At 37.9% G+C, this 22,157-nt stretch overlaps 1 protein-coding gene across 5 annotated transcripts in view; it reads left to right on the top strand.

Moving 5' to 3' along the window:
- Nucleotides 1-222: 222 nt before the first annotated feature.
- LOC120530413 (cadherin-12-like) overlaps nt 223-22,157 on the top strand; it is an 802,688-nt gene continuing 780,753 nt past the window's right edge. Inside the window, exons 1-2 of one of the 5 annotated variants that reach the window (XM_039754905.1) lie at nt 223-418; nt 533-679. The gene's annotated coding sequence lies outside the window, so the exon portion shown is untranslated. The other 4 variants (XM_039754904.1, XM_039754907.1, XM_039754906.1 and 1 more) reach the window with 4 other exon arrangements.

The following is a 22,157-nucleotide window of genomic DNA, read 5'->3' as shown; positions in this document are numbered from 1 at the left end:
AAAAGCACAGTGTGGCTTTAAATTTTAAGTAGCTTCTGCCCTTAAAATATACAGTTTTGCAAAATTTGGGGGGAAAATAAACAGATCTGGTATGAAAAACAGCTGAGGTTCCTACTTCCTCGTGGGTTTAACTCAAAAGACACAATACATATGTACCCCCCAGCACGCTGCCAACCCCCCAAGAGTGCATGCAGAGCCAAATCAACACCCTCACCGATACCCGCTATAGCATCTGCAAATGCATTAGTCTGGAAGAGACAGGATTCCCAAGTGGCCCTGTCTTTCCGATTAAAGATCCCCTAGTGACCACAAAGCAAATCACTGCCTCTCTGCAGGAGGGAGGGTTTGCCACTAATCCAGTTGATGAAGATCCCGCAGCTCCGGGGACCTGACAGGAGCCGCTTCACACCAGTCACGGGTCTCTGACTACTAAATGTATATGCGAACGTCTGCGAGCACAGCACACTATCTATCTTGAACCTCTGGGAGATTCACTTTAACTCACATTTTCCTTTTCCTTCCCTTCACGCAGTGTACGGTTCTGCACAGAAATAAGAGGCAGCAGAAGGAACAGTTCCACACATCGGAGAGGATAGCTTGCAGGGAAGTTTGATTGTCTTGATCATTAACCGTTGGATTAAAGTGGTTTAATTCCATCAGCCAAAGGGTTTCAATTAAGGTAAGTGCCTCCTTATCTGCTTTTCTGAGCTTTGCTGAATTGCTTTTTTTTTCTCCTCTCCGAGATCTTGCAGCAAAACTGACTGATCAAACTGAGTTGCTGGTCACTGTGCTGCTGCTGCTGAGATATGCAGAGCTCTTTGTTATCCTGCTTCATGTAGAAGTTGCCAAAGACGATGTTTAGGAACTGCATTTACTGTACGTGAGGGATAATGCTTCAGAAGTTGTGCAAAACAGTATGTGTATCGGATTGTTACGTTACTTGGGTATCATTTCTACGTGATGTTTAGCTCTTTTCTTGTCATCTCAAATTTCACTTGTGCTGTTGGCAATGAACCTCAGTCTTTAACCGAAGAGTCAGCAGAGGGAATCAGTGTGCCCACGCATTTTAACTGCTCCAAAAGAGAGTTCGCGGATTATTCAAGTAGGCTACACTTTGTTTGACTACGGTTTAAGAAAAAAAAAAAACCCAATTACTTACTTCTACCAATTCCTAAAAAACAAATTATAAGGACACTTTATTAGTGAAGTGAACACCAGGGGTCAGCGAATGACGCGTAGCAATATAAATTAATACATGTATGTTTCAGTTAGCGCAAAAAAACCTTCCCCTTGCGTTAACGATGACAGAAAGTATGATTATTATGGCTTACCTTGACAGAGCAACAGTTAAGCATTAAAAGTAGTAAAATATGTTATTTGTTTTCTCCTGACACTTTCTCGTTAACACCTGTAGCATCTATCTATCTATCTATCTATCTATCTATCTATCTATCTATCTATCTATCTATCTATCTATCTTTTGTATAGTTCACCTTTATTATAATAGTACCACCTAACTATTTATTCTGCCTTTTATTACTGTATATAGTGCCTTTTTATCTATCCGTTGTACAGTATCTAACATATATTGCCTTTTAATACTGTATTTAGGGCATTTATGTCTATCTTTTGCACAGTATGTCTTTATTATACAGTATCTACAGTATCTTACTAGCATATAGTGCCTTTTAATACTGCATATAGTGCCTTTTGTATAGTGTGTCTTTTTATACAATATCATTTAGTGCCTTTAAATACTGTATATACTTTTTATCTATCTTTTGTATAATGTGTCTTTATTATGCATTATCCATCTATCATATAGTGCCTTTTAATACTGTTTATATTATATATATATATATATATATATATATATATATATTATAATATAATTATATAATTATAATATTATATATATATATAATATAATTATATAATAAAATATAATGATATAATTATAATAATATTATAATTATATATAATTATAATATTATATTATATATATTATAATGTAGTGCTTTTCAGTCTATCATTTGTATGCTGTATGTTTATTACATGGTATCAAAAGTATCTTTTTATAATACAATGCATTTTAATTCAAAAATATAGTATCTTTTTATTTAAGTTTTGTATAGTACATTGGTAACACTTTAGGCACTTCAAAAACACATCTATTACTCATTTACTCTTATGTAACGAGACCTTAACAAAAGCTGCTTTTGGTCTTCATAACACTTACAAAAACCCCAGTAGATAAGTTCTTTATCTCTGTACAGTATGGCATATGGCCATGATGATAAACTTACTTGCTAATATTAACGATCCACAGGTCTTATACTAAATATGAAATATCAACAAAATTTGTGTCTCAGTTAAGAAACCTTAGACTTCACTTCCAAGGTGAAGTTTTGCTATAGTTGTTCACATTGCAGAGATGAATAAATACTTCACTGATGCTTTATAAGTGTTAAGATGACCCAAAGAAGTGTATATTAAGGACGTGTTACATAATAGTAAATGAGTAATAGATGCATTTTTGCCGTACCTAAACAAAAGTGTTATCAGTACGTCTTTATTATTCAGTATCTTTTTATTACTGCATATAGTGCCTTTCTATCTATCTTTTGTACAATGCATCTTTATTATACAGTATCTAAAGTATGTAGCTATCATATACCACCTTTCTGCTTATCTTTTGTACAGTGCTTCTGTATAAAGTATATATCTATGACATAGTGCCTTTCTATCTATGTTTTGTATAGTGAATTTTATTATACAGAATCTATCTATCTATCAATCTATCTCTATGTCCTAAACACCAGATAACTACTTAACAATGTGACAAAGTATCGAAATGCCATCTTTACACAAACACAGGCACTATATATGTGTGTGTTGTCCATATGGTCACCAAGAATAGGTAATCAGTAAGTGTCTTTTAAATCAGCTCTATCTGTATATGCATGCGTTCGTATGAGAGAGTGTGTGTATAAAGTATAGAACTGCTTGTCTTGTTTCCTTTATTTATGCAGCGGTAGTCTCTCTAATATGCAAAATGAGCTGATCAAAATTAATTTCACGTCCCTTGGAAACAGTTGAGAGTGTTACACGTAGACACCCTCAAATTAGAGGACACCGCACTCATTACCAGAGGAACTCTTGCAGTTGTATGATACAAATACTTTAGAGAAGGTAGTAGTGGGTAAAACAAAACTTTGCTTCGTTTTTATGTGAACTCAGTACCAAGCCAGGAAGTAAAATTGGTTGACTGATACCTACATTTTTGGTGTTTAGTACAGTAAAGTGCAGCTTTGTCCTCTAATCTGTTCTTGGCTATTAACATATCTTCATCCAAGAGATGCTTATGATTTTGTTTAGATGAGTGAGATAAGAAAATGCACAGGCTTGCAATAGGCTGATTTTAATTGCCTCACATGTTTAACACAATTGCACAATTCCTTCTACATCAGGAGATATCATTTTGTATTTATTTATTCTTTACAGTTATTTTTATCTCAGAATTAATGACACGTTATGTTTGTAATTGAATGTTTTGTGGCATGTAGGGCAAGAGCTTTTTTATAGATGGTGCTTTTTATAATGGAGAGACGCTACTGCTGGTATTGGTGATATGCTTTCATAATTGTGAAGACACATAGCAACACATACAGTACAGGGTCTTTTAATCAGGGGCTACTTTGAAACAAAGATCATTGTACATAGCTGCTTTTTTATGAAACTGTTGCTTTTATTGTTTCTCAAAGTATTCAAAACATTTTTTATGTTATGTTAAAACAAATTAACTAAATACACTATGACTGGCATTTGAAAGTAATAGTAGTAAAGGTCAATATAGTAGATAAAATCATCAGTTGTCAAGTTATTTTAAACGTCAGCTTTCGGGGTACTGTTTTGCAGGCTGAACCTTAGATAAGTAATGAAGCACATAATATTTAAGGTATATATATTGTTTTCTTAATTGTGCAACTAACAAAAATTAGTTAACATATTTCTGTATATTTGTTTTGTTTTGCTTTGTAAATTGCTGTAGTACAAGGAATTCTTAAAAAAAAATAACATATAAAATGTCTCTAGGTGCAGTAATGGTGATTTATCATTTATTGTGTATTGCAGAAAAATATGTTATATATAAAATTTGTCTCTTAGATGGTACTAAATAATAGATAAATAGGATGGCCACTTTTGCTAGTCCTTCATTACCACTCAAGTATATTCTTACTTTCCCAGATTCAAGCTTTTCATATACTTGCAATGGGATTAGTTTATCCACACTCCACACTTCTCAACAGCCACTGCCATAGTGAATAGGATTTTACTTATTGCAATGGAAAATTTATTTCAAGCATTTCAAGAATTAATTCCAGGCAATTTTATGTTCAAAGATAAAAAATATTTAATATATATTAATGTTGAATTGTGCATTTGGAGATTCTGTGACACCATGGTGAAGCAAGAACTGTCAAGGCACTAATCACCAGTTAGGCGCTGCATAACATTACAGTTTATGCTTTTTCATACTTTGGTATTGACAGGTCATTTGCAAGTGTATACTGTTAACAAAAGTGCATTTAACACCTTTGATCTACCCAATACCAATGCTGGCTTCTTGCATAAATCAGCTATACACCACTTCCTCAGTTTCCAACACTGCTTACTTGTTACAGGGGATTGCAGCCTATTCTACCAACTCCAGAAGGGTTGCCACACTACAACATTGCAAATTCAAACATACATCTAGACTGTGTCAGTCTGTGGTCACCTATTAGAATAACAAGCTCCTTTTTGGATGTAGGAAGAGACTCAGATGATGAAGAAAAAATTAAACCAGACAAAGGGAAAACATGTAAAGTCCAGACTTAGAGTGAACATGCAGGGTTTTGAAACCAATCATCTAGCTTTGTCAAGCTGGGTTTCCCACAAATCCATCAATAAGTGTTCATTTCAAAGTCTGTAAACAGTAACTCTTGTAATATACCATGCACTTTATTATATTTGCATCTTTTCTCAGATGCACCACTGTGGTACAGTGGTTAGTTACCCATGGTGCTCATTGTCAGTGTGGAGTTTGCATGTAATCCCAGAATCTTCCTTTAGGTACTCCAGGTCTGTCACAGATATCCTCCAAAACATTACAGGTTAGGTTAACTGACAACTCTAAACTTGTCCTGTATGAGTGCGCGTGTGTCTGCGCACCATGTGCTCTCGATCCTGTGTTGCACTGTATGTAGCTGGGACAAACTATTATCCCCCATTACCACTTTTTGTCCCACAAGAAGAAAAAAAGCCTTTTGACTGTAAAATAAAAATACACAAATTCCTTAAGAACCTGAAACATTGGCTTCAAGTACAATAGCAATAGTAAATAATAAAAAGTAAAATGAATGCTGTCTCATGGCCCTATTTGCTATTTATTTATGAAGTGTGTGTAGAATGGTATTCTGTATATTCTTCTGTAGTCCTCACATATTTTGTCTATGTATTCTAGTTTTTTCTGTATTTGAGCACTATAATATTTTGTTCAATTACGATGATTTGCTATATTCCTTTATATACACTCACAGTACATATGTACTTTGCACATATCCAAACCAATGCAATCTCACCTCTCTGACTGTCTTCGAACCGTCCAACCTGAGCTGACCCTCTAATGTACTCGTTTCTAATCCTGTCCATCCTCGTCACACCCAATGCAAATGTTCAAATGTTTTATATATATATATATATATATATATATATATATATATATAAACTGCTCAAAAAATTAAAGGAACACTTTGAAAACACATCATATTTCAATGGGATATCTATACTGATATGGACTGGGTAATGTGTTAGGAACAAAAGGATGGCACATCGTTTGATGGAAATGAAAATTATCAACCTACCACTTTTCAAAGTGAAAAAAGTGATATGGCAGGCTGGCCCTTTTTGCAGCAACAAAAAATCATAATCAGTAGTTTGTGTGGCCCCCACATGTTTGTATGCATGCCCAACCACATAGGGGCATGCTCCTAATGAGACGACAGATGGTGTCCTGGAGGATCTCCTCCCAGATCTGGACCAGGGCATCATTGAGCTCCCGGACAGTCTGAGGTGCAACCTGGCAGCGTCGGAGGTGTTCTATTAGATTTAGGTCAGGCAAGCATGGGGCCAGTCAATAGTATCAATTCCTTATTCCTCCAGGAACTGTCTGCATACTCTCGCCACATAAGGCTGGGCATTGTCATACGCCAGGAGGAACCCAGGACCCACTGCACAAGCACAGGGTCTAACAATGGGTCCAAGGATTTCATCTTGATACCTAATGGAATTCAAGGTGCCGTTGTCTACCCTGTAGAGGTCTGTGTGTCCCTGCATGGATATGCATCCCCAGACCATCACCGACCAACCATCAAACCAGTCATGCTGAATGATGTTACAGGCAGCATAATCTTTTCCACGGCTTATCCAGACCCTTTCACGTCTGTCACATGTGCTCAGGGTGAACCTGCTCTCATCTGTGAAAAGCACAGGGCTCCAGTGGTGGACCTTCCAATTCTGGTATTCTATTGCTATGCCAATCAAGCTCCATGGTGCCAGGCAGTGAGCACAGGGTCCATTAGAGGATGTTGGGCCCTCAGGCCACCTTCAGGAAGTCTGTTTCTGATTGTTTGGTCAGAGACATTCATACCATTGGCCTGCTGGGGGTCATTCTGTAGGGTTCCTCCTTACCCAAAGGACCAGATACCAGTCCTGCTGATGGGTTAAGGACCTTCTACGGCCCTGTCCAGCTCTCCTAGAGTAACTGCCTGTATCCTGGAATCTCCTACATGCCCTTGAGATTGTGCTGGAAGACACAGCAAATCTGCTGACAATGACACGTATTGATGTGCCATCTTGGAGAAGTTGGACTACTTGTGCAACCTCTGTAGGGTCCAGGTTTCGCCTCATGCTACCAGCAGTGACACTTACCATGGCCAAATGCAAAACTAGTTGAAAAACAGGTAGAAAAGATGAGGAGAGAAAAATGTCAGTGTCCTCCAACTGTTAAACTATTCCTGTTTTGGGGGTTGTCTCATTGTTACCCCTCTAGTGCACCTGTTGTTAATTTAATTAACACCAAAGCAGCTGAAACTGATTAACAATCACCCTCTGCTACTTAATTGACCAGATCAATATCCCAGATGTTTCATTGACACAATGCTATACTCTGATTAAAAAGTGCTCTTTTAATTTTTTTGAGCAGTTATATATATATACCTGGGAGTGCAGCTGGATGATAAATTGGACTGGACTGCCAATACTGATACTCAGTGTAAGAAAGGACAGAGCTGACTATACTTCCTTAGGAGGCTGGCGTCTTTCAACATCTGCAATAAGATGCTGCAGATGTTCTATCAGACAGTTGTGGCGAGCGCCCTCTTCTATGCGGTGGTTTGCTGGGGAGGCAGCATAAAGAAGAGGGATGCCTCACGCTTAGACAAACTGGTGAGGAAGGCAGGCTCTATTATAGGCACAGAGCTGGACAGTTTGACATCTGTGGCAGAGCGACGGGCAATGAGGAGGCTCCTGTCAATCATGGAGAATCCACTGCATCCACTGAACAGTATCATCTCCAGACAGAGGATCAGCTTCAGTGACAGACTGCTGTCACTGTCCTGCTCCACTGACAGACTGAGGAGGTCGTTCCTCCCCCACACTATGTGACTCTTCAATTACACCCAGGGAGGTAAACGTTAATGTTATACAAAATTATTGTCTGTCTGTTATACCTTCATTGTTATCACTCTTTAATTTAATATTGTTCTTTATCAGTATGCTGCTGTTGGAGTATGTGAATTTCCCCTTGGGATTAATAAAGTATCTCTCTCTCTCTCTCTCTCTCTCTCTCTCTCTCTCTCTCTCTCTTTTTATATATATATATATATATATATATATATATATATATATATATATATATATATATATATATATAATATTCACTTAAATATATGTTTTTTCTGAGTGTGAATAAAGGTGTAGTAAGTGGGAAAACCCTGATGATTCACAATAGATTTTGACAGGTCCTTATAATACCAACCTGTAAGTAACAATAGTTTATCTTAAGGTGCTTAATGAAGCACTGTATTCTTTTCATTGACTTTGTATTAAATACATGACTCATCTACTAAAAAAAAAGATTAATTCCTCTCTAGTGCCCTATCCGCTGAGGACTATCTATGGAAATGATTAGATGGAAGAGGTTTCACTGATTCATATTAAAAATTTGACACACTCAGAATGAACCATGGCATTTGCTAAATGTTTTCTTGTTCTTTAATTTTTTTCTCTAGTCCTACTTGCATGCATCTCTGGTCATCTTTATTCTTTACCTACTGAGACAAAGCTCCAGTGTGTCTTGAAGTCAACGAGTCCCACGATCTGACAATATTAAAGCTGACAGGAGAACAGACTTTCTTTTCACGTTACCATTTGCAAGGCAGGTACATGGGCATTAATCAGAGAACTGTCATAATGCATGTGCATTTTTCTTAAAATCATCTGGCTTGAGACATACATGACTGAAATCCTTGCAGCTCATCCTTGAGTGGTTGTACAGAACATGTTCCCTTCTGTCTGGCCTATGACTCATTTTTGAAAGTGATACACTGTACTGTGTCATCTTACCTTTACTTAATGACTGCAGTTTTTGTTAATAACTGTGTGTGACAAAATATGCATAAAAAAGGAATTATTAGTCAATTATAAATCCTTACATAAGAAAATACTTTCATGGTTTTGCACATACATTGAAGGTTTACATGCACTTGTATTTGCATCAAGATATCAAAAAAAAACTATCGCAGAAGCATGTGTGAGTGACTTGAATTCTGCTGGATAATAAGTTCAAAGTTTAGCAGAAATAAAGTCTAGTAGCTGTAGAGTGTCCTCAATCAAGGTCTGTTCTGTGTACCTTATGCACCAATGAAATTATTTTTTATACAAACCTTTGGTCAAAAAGATTTGTCTTTTTTCTTATATGTTAATACCACTTACTCAAATTATCATTGCAGTTTATATTAAAGGGAAGTTTATTTTTAAGAGTAGGTATAAATTAGCAATTATCTACTTTTAAATGTTTTTTAATGTATAATATCATGAGAAATCAAGCAAAATGACACCTTTTATTGGCTAACTAAAAAGATTACAATATGCAAGCTTTCGATTACATCTTGCTTGAAGAAGGGGCCTGAGCTGCCTCAAAAGCTGGCATATTGTAATCTTTTTAGTTGCCAATAAAAGGTGTAATTTTGCTTGACGTTTCACTACATTCATCATGGCTAACACGGTACAACACCCTAGAAATCATGTATAATATATAGACTTATTAGAACATTAGAACAGGTTTGATGAGAACAGGCCATTCAGCCTAACAAAACTTGCCAATTCAAACTGATAATTCAGATTGTCCATTAAATTCAATAAGTTCACCAGTGGTGCTAAAATATCCACGTATTATTTAATAAATCACATACTGTCATCTGTATATGAAACAATAGATGTTCAGCTTTAATTAATCCTGTGAGAGGTTCAAATTATGTAAAAACACCATTTTGATGATTTTTATTTCTGAATACAGTACTATAATACAAGGAAAAAACGCAGTAAGTGCAAAATAGTGCACAAGTCAATCTCATTTGGGCTATCAAGATCCTTATATGTGGTGTCCATTTCAATCAATCCCACTGTTTTTATCAAAGCCTGGTACCTCCTTCCTTGGATACTAGAGAAATATTCTCAAAGAACCTCTTCTCACACTCACACATGTGTTCTGTATAACTTTGTAACCTATGCAATTAGTCTAGGGACTAATGAGGCCAAAAGCTAGATTGCTTTAAACAGCCTGCAAAAAATAATAAGCTGCTGATTATTTGTTGATGCCTCAAGCTCTTGAATCGCCATCTGTCAGTATACGTTCACTTTGCCACAACAGTCCCATCCCAGCATAAGCTCAATTACTGTTTTCTTCTAAGAGCTTTTGAGTAGCCGTCAACTCTGAGCTTTTGATTGCCACTGCATTTTATCTGAGGTCACATGCTTGATTGTTATACACAATCAACCTTGAGATCTCTCGAGTTTTTTTATCTTGTTTCTTATTTCTATACCTTGTCATTATTTTTGAGATTCATTTGGCTTTTGTGACATGATTTTAGTCTTGCAGCTGCTGTGATACTGATCTTAAAATTTAAGATCCTCTCTTGCTGTAACTAAGCCGGGATATTACTTTTACTGTACTTCTTTTCCATTTTCACTACAGGCATTAATGTTCTACTACACACTTTTGATGTCTTTAAAAACATATTTTTCTTGTGCCCATACTTAAGATAAGCTCTTTTGCATCTTCAAAATAGTTGAGACCCTGAGTTTTAGGTTACATAAGTAATATTTTTTTATTCAGATGCATTGTTCCTTTGTCTTCTTAAATTAAACTGATTCAAATTCAGGTTAGGGTTAATTCATTGCCTAGTCACTTTCTGGGTGGGGTATAATGCTTTGCCAAGATTTTCATTGGTTCCTCCCACATCCCAAAGACATCCATCAATTATATCCTAACAACAGGGTAACGGGGTCTGCTGGAGCCACTCCCAGCCAACACAAGGGCGCAAGGCAGAAACAAACCCTGGGCAGGGCTCCCACCAGCCCACCACAGGGCACACACACACCCCAAGCACACACTAGTGACAATTTAGGATGGCCAATGCACCTAACCTGCATGTCTTTGCACTGTGGGAGGAAACCCACGCAGAACATGCAAACTCCACGCACGGAGGACCCGGGAAGCGAACATAGGTCTCCTAACTATGAGGCAGCAGCGCTACCCACTGCACCACTGTACCATCCTTCCCAAAGACATTCAAATCTAAATTCACAGTGTGAGTGTATGCAACAGGATATTTTTTAAAGGAATTTGTATCCCATCCTATTTTGGCAACAGATGCTCCTTATGACTCCTTGTTTGATTTAACAAACTGAATGGATCAATAATGTACTGCTACCACTGAAACCACAGGGCCAGATTTCATACTCAGGTTGGACACCATAAATTATACTGTCAGAGCTGAGTATGTGTGATCTGATTGGGGAGAGTCCTGTTGAATCTGTTACCTTGTTACTACTTCACTAAGAAAAGGTGCATACAGAAGCAAAAGCATGAGCGAATATATGTCAGTATCTACAGTATAATGCCTTCACAAAAGAACTCTTTCTGAGAGCTAAACAAACTGTGTTTGTTGACAACTGTTTATGTAGGATATTAAGGAGGAGCCAAATGGTTTGGTAGTCTTTCATTTTGAAAGTCATGTGCTGTGACTGCTAAAAAATGTGGATTCAGCCTTTATAGTATATGTAATGCTGAACATGTTGCTCATGATTCATCACAGCGTACTTGCTAATAGATAAAATGCTTATAAAAGACAAAATAACTTCAGTTCTTAATCCACCTGCCATCATTCTCACACGAAACAAAACAATGACAACATTGTTCAAGCTAAATGACGTACATTGTGTTGACACCACATTTTTGGACATATGAATAATTATAACGGCCAATCATTGTACAGTTTCCCTTACAAACCCTAGTTAAATTTTGCACTACAAATATATCGCTAACTCTGTGAATGTATGAGAAAAATTCTACAAATCCGTGCTTTATCACGGTGTAAACTGTAAAAAATCTGTAGAATTCTGAAGCACATAATAAAAACTAATGTTGTTTTGCCAGACAGTATCTTATGTGGTAAGAATTGTAGGATGAGGCCTGCGTTTATATAACTAGCTGAGGATGTACCTAAAATAGACCAGTAGTCTATTCAATTTAGAGTAGTGTAGCTTGTAACCAAAGACAATCCTTGAGCTAATTTCCTCTTAAGACATCCTTGATGAAAAGGCAAAATCAATACCCACAACTAAACATCGCATACACATTGTTGTTCATTTATGTTAATTAGTTTCTACTTTGTTTTTGATGTATTTGAACATATCTGAATCCTTATATGTGATAGTTCTGTATTTAGTGAGTGGTATAATTTATTCTTGCATTTTACCTAGTAGTTTGTAGTACTGCATTATATTTCTGAGGTGGCATTGATAGACCTAGCTCTCTGGAGAAGATTACTTGTGATTTGTTCTGTGTGTTGCATTTACCCCATTTTTTACACCTATTGCACGTCCAGCCTTCTTGGATGGGGTTCTCTCTCGAAACTGTTTTTTCCAAGATTTCTTCCATTTTCTTTTTCTTGTCTTCTTCAGAATTCAAGGCTTGGGGGCTGTCAAAAAACAGGGCCCATTAAAGACCTTGGAGGCATTCCTTGTGTGATTTTGGGCTATAAAGAAATAGATCGTTGTTGTTGTTCACAATCATGAACATGCGTAACATTTTGCCTGCACTGTTGCTGCTGTAAATGTTTTAAGTAGATAGGCTATGATAAAAGAAGAAATCCTTTCATAGATCTGACAACCCAGTTAAACAAAATAATGGCAGTTTGTCTATAGCAAGCCATTTTAACATTTACTGCCTCGTACTAAGTCATTCCTGTTTAAGACATCTGCAATTACATTTTGACTAATCAAAATTCAAATTGGAGATTTCTAGCTTTCCATTTTGAGTAGTGAAAATCTAAACAGGAGATACTTGCAATGACCATTTAACATGTTCAAATGTAAATTGCAGATATCCATAGCTTGATTTTGACTGGACGAAGTTAAAATTTTTACTAATTTAATTTTAGATATCTATAAATTAATTTCTAACTAACTAGTCATAATTTAATCACAGATATCTCTACTTCAACACACTATATACACTAATAAGAAATATCAGGCAGTTCTGACTAGCCTAAAACAGAATTACAGATACCTTTATTTCAAAATTAATTAGCCATAATGCAATTTATGTTTTTAAATTCTAAATCTGACATGGCAGAATATAGTTCTAACTAGTCAAAATAAGGCCTTAAATAGTAAAAGAACCTGCCATATTAGATGTGGCAATAAAATTCCATTCATACATCTGAATGATTCATTTTGGTTGATGACCGTACAGATTGTCAATAAAATTCCTATACCAACACTTCCAAATAATATGTACAGTACACTTTAATTTTGCCTGACATTATCCTGTACTGAGATTATTTTTTGGCTGTTTTAATTTTTCAAGTTGCAGAACAAACTTTAGCACAAACATTTTGCATTTATAGTGGATATTATGATTTTTCAATGGAATTTATGTGAAATGGGTTAGATAATAGATGGATGGATAAAGCAGTTCTCATCAGCCTTTCCTGTTTTTCTTGCTTCTTTTTTTTTATTAATCAGAAATTACAGCGGGAAATCGTGGAGTTTCTTTATACTAATGGATCAAGCTGGTTTTATCAGACAATCAACAGCTTTTTAACTTCTGAATTAAAAATGTTCTCTGCACTTGAATTAGTGTTACGTCCTGGTGTTCCAAGCCATTATGGGCAGTTCCATGAACTATTATTAATATACCACAGCTATGCACTCTTCCTGACTTTAAGACTAACTGCACATGTAGCTACAGAGGCATTTATGTCAAACAGTTTATACAATACAGTCAGTCAGTCAGTCATTTTCCAACCTGCTATATCCTAACACAGGGTCACGGGGGTCTGCTCTAGCCAATCCCAGCCAACACAAGGCGCAAGACAGGAACAAATCCCCGGACAGGGCGCCAGCCCACCGCAGTTACACAATACAAGGAAAGCTAAATAAACACATACCTATTTAACAGAAAGTTCTGATAAAAAAAAGGGTTTTTAATGGTTTAATATATTCAAAGATATCTTTGTTAGCCACTTCTGTCTTACCTGCACACAGTAAAGTGCCGTATCTTGGTGCAGTGGATTCCATTGGTGCCTTACAACCACCCTAGTCTCTTCCTATTTAGATTTTGCAAGTTTCCCCATTGTCCAAAGACACTTTCACTTGATACTTGCAGGTTATGTTAACTTTACTCATGTAACTTGAGATGGAAGACACCAACCCTAGAGAGGGTATCAGTCCATTGCAGAGCAAGTTCATCTGTTTAGGTTGATGTGTGACTCTTGACTAATGCAGTATCAATAATTAAGAGGTGGATCCAAGATTGTGGCCTATAATAATCAATGACTTTGATGTTCCTTTACTTTAGAAAAGTAGATAGGTAGATAGAATCACATTCTTGCTCTTTTTGGGTAGCTACAGCAAACACAGCCAAATGATTTTTGCTTTTCTTTAGCTGCAAGGATTTGTTGTTAAATAAGATTTGTTACACTGACATTTCTCTCCATCATGAGAGCACTGGACACTGAAGGTGCTCTAGAGGATCATAAGAAAAAGTAATGTAGTTGCTTGCTGGGGAGGGGGATTAAAGCTGGTGCCAGTAAGTAGACTAATGTGATGACAGCCAGAGTATTAACCTTTAATGACAGGTACTGAAAAATGGTCACCCATTTTACAGGCAGAATTCGCCACACTTGTCTTCAAAATGTAATGTCAGCAGATAACTAAATCACTGGTTTTAAGAAGCTCCCAACAAGGTGAATTTTATCTGCCCTTTTACTATCTAGTAACGCTTTTGGGGTATAATGACTTTTTCATATGAAAAGTACACCTGAAAATGCATTCCAAGCTGCTATTAATTCTGACGCTTTGCTCTTTGATTTTATTGAAGTCAGCTCCATAGAGTCCAGTTTGGAATGGGATCTGTAGATCACGAAGGCTGCGGTTTTATGTCATTCATAGACAAGTGTCATGGCAGGTGCAGTTCTGCCACGATGCATCATTTCTCTTTTGACAGGGATGCTACTATGAAAGTAGCAAGGCCATTAATCTTCAATTCAGCATGGGTAAGGCTTAGATTTAAAAGTACAGCCACGATTTCACGCAGATTTCTTGTCTTGAGCAACCAATTATTTGTAAATGACGACAATATAGGATTAATTTATTTTTGTAACACATTGAATAATTTAAAATTATTTATCATAGTCCCCCTGGTGCTCTAATGTAACATTTAGATATTTAAAAGTTGACACTTAAATGAAAAAGAGCCTGTAAAATATGCATGCATCATCTCATTTATCAAGAATGCAGAACTGATGGCTTTTTAAGATAAATACCCAACAGTTAAGCATTTGATGGTGCAGTATATTGCCGTGGGGTTTGTGGGGTTTTCAAATGCATTCCTCATTGCTAAAATTGAGTAAAACATATTGTATTTATGCTCAAAGAAACAAGTGGTTAATAGAGATGTTAAAAAGCTTTGCTATTCGTATGCTGAATAGTCTAAAGCAAAAACAAAAGAAAAAAGGAAAATGTGTAAATAGCAGTAGCACATCATTGTATTAATGTTTACATTGATACTGTAGTGGATATGTACTGTCTCAAGCCTGGCTTGCAATACAGAATATTGGAATAAGAGTGGGGGTGGATAGAGGTCCATAACTGTCAAGCAGCCAGAAGCTCACTCATAAAATACCTGTATGCTGCAAAATAATTCTCATGTGACTTGAGCACTTGACTTATTTAATTCTTCTGGACCTCACCACATAATAACATAAAATTGTACTCAGCTATTGTGAATCAGGTTCAGAGAGCTTTCAGCACAGAGACAGAAGTCAAATAGGTTTAAGATGACAAAAAATACTGTAGGCAGGATCAGCAAACCATTATGGGAATAAAAGGAAGGGCTTCATTAAACACATAGTGGCGCAAAAGTTAATCCAATCCATAGTGGCAGTAAGAGACAAGGTTCAATATCTCAGTTGGCAAACAGGAACAGGGGAGATTTTAGAAGTCAAAGTAGAAAATGCAGGAAAGTTTGGGTAGACTGATTAAACACAGCTTGGTTGAAACAGCTTTCTTTATCTTTATAGAAGTAGACGGGCCAAGCCACAAAAATGGCACAGAGAACACAGCATGACAATAATAGGGTACTCTATGAATACTGAAACCCCTTTCCATTGTAAGCACCAAGTATTGGACTGAAAATATCATGTTCTATATTTATCTCAGTGAATTTTATGGAAATGGAAATCCCCCTAATCACAGTATCAATGTCTGCTTAAAAGAGAGATTGAGCAAGAATGACTCAGTGTGGTGGAAAACAGCATTGGAATGTTATGTGGGAAACAATTACTTGGGGCTGAATAGCGTGTATGCATAGTAAGGAGCTGTTCCTGACATGGTACTGTATCTTACATAGCTGCTTTCATGATCATTAAATAAAGAGGACTGAAACAAATAGAATTACTGTTCATTACTCCGTTGAATATTCACTATGATCTTGACTATAATATTTTTCCAGAATTCTTTACAGCTGAAGAGATAGTAAATTACATATCTTTAATTTCATTTTTAAACCTTTTCTTCCAATACTATGTTTTGAAAGGTTTACGCCTATCCCAAAATCATAATAATTGAAGGGAGAAAGCAACTTTGTATAGGCCACAGTCACTTACACCTGACCAATTTAGATTTGACAATATACTTACATGGCATGCTTTTGGGATGTGAAAGAAAGTAGCTAATAAAACGTGTAGGAACAGGGAGAACATGTAAGTGTTGATAATGACTAAACCACAATTTAGGGTGAAATGACACCTTTTATTGGCTAACTAAATAGATTACAAATGCAAACTTTTGACATTTCACCCTACTTTCTCCTGTATCAATCTATGGCTAACACAGTACAACACTACTGCTATAAACCAGAATTTGAAATAGTGGGCTCTTTTCAAATTTGCTAAACAGCAATTCAGAAAAGGTAATATTCATGCCTTCAACTATCTTTTTCTTTCTGTCTTTAGTTCCCACTTTAAAGAGCTTTTTCTGCCTTCACAAAATTCATAAATCATAAATCATAGACTCTGACACTTAAATAGTCCATTCTTCATAAATGTTTTGCTCAAAAAATGTATATACTAAAAGTTGTGTGACCTTTTTTGAAGTTGATTAATGAAGTTGGAAAACCTAATAGGTCACATCATTCTTTAACCGGTTTGAGACGTCACAATGACTACAACAGTTTCTCCTCAGAACTGTCACAACAATAAATATAAATATTTTGGTATGGTGTGTACTGGAATTTACAATGCTTCTTTGCAATAAACAAAGAAAATAAAAACACATTTTGAAAAAACTACCCAGAACATAACAGTGTCATGGCAAACAATGCCATTTCTGTCAGTTGTTTATATGTTCCCTACCAGGATTTTAAAAAAACTTTTACCCTAGCTCATTAGAATATTAGAAACATTTTGACGAGAACAAGCTATTCAGTGTAACAAAGCTCACCACTTAATTCCTCCAAAATAACATCATTTTTCAGGTGCCCTAAAGTCCTATTACCTACCACGCTACTTGGTATATTATTTCATGACTCTGTTTTTTTTTTTTTGTGAAGAAAATCCTCCTAGTGTTTGTGTGAAATTTACCCTTAACAAGTTTCCAACTTTGCCCCCATGTTCTTGTTAAACTCATTTTAAAGTTACAGCCGGGATCCACTGTACTAATTCCTTTCACAATTTTGAACACTTCATGTTACCTTTTATAATCTCCTTTTTCTTATGTTGAAAAGATTCAGCTACTTTAATCTTTCCTTATAACTCATCCCCAGAAGTCCAGGGGTCTCATGTATAAACGGTGTGTACGTACAAAAATGTTGCGTATGCCCATTTCATGCTGACATCACGGTGTGTAAAAATTAAACTTTGCGTAAATCCAAGCACATTTTCATGGCAGCCTTCCCCCTTGAGTATGCAAGTTTCTGTGGTCTGCTTTTCTTTTTTAGATTCACATTTATGATGTGGGTTTTTATCAAATACACTGAAATTAATTGGATATTGTTTACACATTTTATTCAGTTGATTGTAATCATTCAGTAACAATATAATGGTGCATGGAATGGCCAAACTGTTCCAACTGCTTTAGCATTGTTAGAAGACATTGCAATTGGAAGAATTAGAAGACAGTCAGTATTTACAGATGATGATGACTGGCTTCTCAGTTGTTTTAGATTTCCAAGAGCTATCCTCTGTGTGGTGAACTGGTGCTGGGTTTACAAAGGCAGACTTTGAGGAATTGTGCTGCACCTGCTTCTTTGTGTGTTCTGTCCACTGTCGGGTTTTTAGCCACAGGAGCTTTTCAACGTGAATGTGCTGACCGATCAGGTATTTCTCAGTCATCGCTGAGTCACACCATACCAGCTGTATAGGATGGTATATTCTGCTTGTCATCCAGATATATAAGACTTCCTTACACTTTCGAACTGGAAACATCAAAGCACAATTCGCGGCAACATCAGATTTTCCAAATGTAATCAATTGCATACACACTGCTATTGCAATGGTGGTGGACAAGTTACATCAGCCAGGGATGAATCACCAAAAGAATGAGTTGGCATTACATCATCTATAGCAGAAGAGCTTATAAGAACGGCAACTCAGCACAGCTGTAGGTGCTCTTTCCAACTAGTGTGCTAAAGGTAAGCAGTCCTTTTAAGGATAAAGCACAGAGCATCGATCCATTGTGGTTCTCCATTGTGTGCCAAAGCTAAATTATAAACGCACCTTCCAAGAATGAATTTGCTTATGTAAATAGAAAGCATTTCGACTTTATTAATGTGCTGCACTATAGTGCACAGAATGTGTGTCACATTGTGCAAGCATGTAGCATGCTTCATAATGAGGCACACAATGTGGCTTGCCTGTACCTGAAGAGATGCGGTATGATAAACTGAAACCAAAAGATCAGCCAAATTAGACAGCATTACAGCTTTGTTTGAATGTAATTAGTGGAATATAAAAACAGGTAATCAGGTGCAGCATTTATTTGTTAACCAATTCATTTAATTTGTGGTCAGTATCATATAGTACAACCCTTATATTTCTTAGTTCACTGGTCACATCTCTTACAGCATCCAATATTACATTTTTTGACTCAGAACAACATCTGTATGCACATAGCCAGATGGTTGCCCAGCGATTTCCGAGGCAGAGGTGTGTGTGCAGCTAGTACCAGAAGACAAGCTCGGCACAGCAGCACCATCACCATCTGACCATTGTACAGGGGGCAATTTTTATAATATTGGCTGAAACAGAATAAACAGCTGGTGGGCTGCGACTCACCTTTTCGCGTAGACTGTGATATCTGGCCACTTCTTATTTATTTCAGGCACTGTGCAACTTTCTGAACTTGAACTTTCGAGTGTCTCTGCCATGCTTTTGTGCTTTTACCAGTACATAAACCGACAAATATGTTTTTCCTTGTCTCCATTTCACATTTGCTGAATTTCTTCTTTTTTTCACATGCTTTTGCCGTTGTCTTTTAACCAAACACTGAACGGAAGGTGACATTTAAATTGATTTGCATATTAAAATATGTGAAAGTCTGGGTGGAGTCAGAGCGTGGTGGCAGGCACATGCACATTTCACATTGACCAAGATTTATGGAGCAGAAGTGGATGGAATTTGGCTTACATATGGTTTTGTGCAGGGTGGCGCAGTGGTAGTGCTGCTGCATCAGTTAGGAGACCCGGGTTCGCTTCCCAGGTCCTCCCTGCGTGGAATTTGCATGTTCTCCCCGTGTCTACTTGGGTTTCCTCCGGGTACTCCGGTTTCCACCAACAGTCCAAAGTCATGCTGGTTAGGTGGTGTGGAGCCGACCCGGACACAGACAGGCGGACATGTTGTTTGTCACCACTACACGTTTTATTATTTACAATATTTACAGATATGGTCATTCAGTCCCAGTCCAAAATCAGTGCACAAACTCCAACACACAGTCCTGGCCACAAATGCCTTTCTTCGGGCAGCCTCCACTCTCCTCTCTTGCCTCGTCCTACTTCCACCCGACTCTAGCCCTGAATGAAGAGAGGCGGCCCCTTTTATTACAGCCCCGGATGAGCTCCAAGTGTTCCGAACACTCCCCCGTTGGCCACGCCCCAGCGTGGTGGAAGTGCCGGCTCTTCTCCCAGCAGCTCTCCGGGTGTCCTCCTAAATCTTCCCCCCAGCACTTCTGGGTGTGGCGGAAGTGCTGAGGTAACAGATACCCAAGGCATTGGGGTGCCTCCTGGCGGTGACCACAGGCCCCTACAGGGTGGGGCTTCCATGCCCTCTACCCATGACCCCCAAAGCAACCAGGAAGGCGGCCCCCACGTGATCCAGGGTGGGCGCAGACCCACATCCGGTCCCTCTTGGCGTCCCGGCCGGGTCGTGGCCCCTGGCATCCCTGACAGTGGCTCTAAATTGTGCTTGGTGTGTGGGTGTGGGTGTATGTGTCCTGCGGTGGGTTGGCGCCCTGGCTAGGATTGGTCCCTGCCTTGTGCCCTGTGTTGGCTGGGATTGACTCCAGCAGACCCCTGTGTTCAGATTCAACGGGATGGATGGATTGATGGTTTTGTGCATCTGAGTTTTTTTGCGCATGTGGACATTTCCACTTTTGCCCATACAGCATATTTTAGTGTGAATTGTATTCATTGTGTTGCATTATACATGTAGCCTGGAGACCAAAACTGTAAAAACAGTCCTCCAGGCTGGGACTCACTATACGTTATAATGCTTAAGCTGCATTGAGTGGTGCTCTATACATCATATTATATAATTATTCTGTCAACCTTCTTAATGGCTTCTGATCACTGTCTGGAAGTTGATAGAGATGAGTTCGCCACGACTCCTAAATCCTTCTCATAAGCAGTACTTTCAATTTTCAGACCTCCACACAGCGTATTTAACTCTAACAATTTTACTGTATGTGTAATATTTTACATTTACTTAGATTAAATTTCATCTGCCACAAATCTGCCTAATCCTGTATGCTGTCCAAGTCCCTCTGTAATGATTCAATGGATTCCAGATTATCTGATAATTTACCTAGCTCTGTACCATCTGCAAACTTAACCAGCTTGTTAATTATGTTACTACCCAGATGATTTATATACAGTATATATATTAAAAGTAGTAGAAGCATCAGCACTGACCCCTGAGGAACACCAATTTTAACATCACCCATTTCTGATAAGGCTCCTTGTACCATAACCCTATGCTTCCTATGTCTGAGCCAATTTTGTACCCATCTATACACACTGTACCCAGAAATCACACTTCTTTTAGTTTGTTTCACAACCTTTCTTGTGGGACCTTTTCAAATGCTTTCTGAAAATCAATATAAATATACTGCTCAAAAAAATTAAAGGAACACTTTTTAATCAGAGTATAGCATCAAGTCAACGAAACTTCTGGGATATTGATTTGGTCAGTTAAGTAGCACAGGGGGTTGTTAATCAGTTTCAGCTGCTTTGCTGTTAATGAAATTAACAACAGGTGCACTAGAGGGGCAACAATGAGATGACCCCCAAAACAGGAATGGTTTAACAGGTGGAAGCCACTGACATTTTTCCCTCCTCATCTTTTCTGACTGTTTTTTTCACTAGTTTTGCATTTCGCTATGGTCAGTGTAACTACTGGTAGCATGAGGCGAAACCTGGACCCTACAGAGGTTGCACAGGAAATCCAACTTCTCCAGGATGGCCCATCAATGTGTGTCATTACCAGAAGGTTTGCAGTGTCTCCCAGCACTGTCTCAAGGGCATGAAGGAGATTCCAGGAGACCGGCAGTTAGTCTAGGAGAGCTGGACAGGACCATAGAAGGTCCTTAACCCATCAGCAGGACTGGTATCTGCTCCTTTGGACAAGGACAAACAGGATGAGCATTTCCAGAGCTCTACAAAATGACCTCCAGCAGGCCACTGGTGTGAATGTCTCTGACCAAACAATCAGAAACAGACTTCTTGAGGGTGGTCTGAGGGCCCAACGTCCTCTAGTGGGCCCTGTGCTTACAACCCAGCGCAGTGGAGCTCGATCGGCATTTACCACAGAATACCAGAATTGTCAGGTCCACCAATGGCACCATGTGTTTTTCACAGATGAGAGCAGGTTATCCTGAGCACATGTGACAGACGTTGAAGGGTCTGCAGAAGCCATGGAGAATGTTATGCTGTCTGTAACATCATTCGGCATGACCAGTTTGGTGGTGGGTCAGTGATGGTCTGGGGAGGCATATCCATGGAGGGACGCACAGACTTCTACAAGCTAGACAAAGACACCTTGACTGCCATTAGGTAT

The sequence above is a fragment of the Polypterus senegalus genome, chromosome 5, assembly GCF_016835505.1.
Source record: "Polypterus senegalus isolate Bchr_013 chromosome 5, ASM1683550v1, whole genome shotgun sequence".
Classification (NCBI taxonomy): domain Eukaryota; kingdom Metazoa; phylum Chordata; class Cladistia; order Polypteriformes; family Polypteridae; genus Polypterus; species Polypterus senegalus.
The sequence above is the reverse complement of the archived record's forward strand: the minus strand, read 5'-3'. Positions and strand labels throughout refer to the sequence as shown.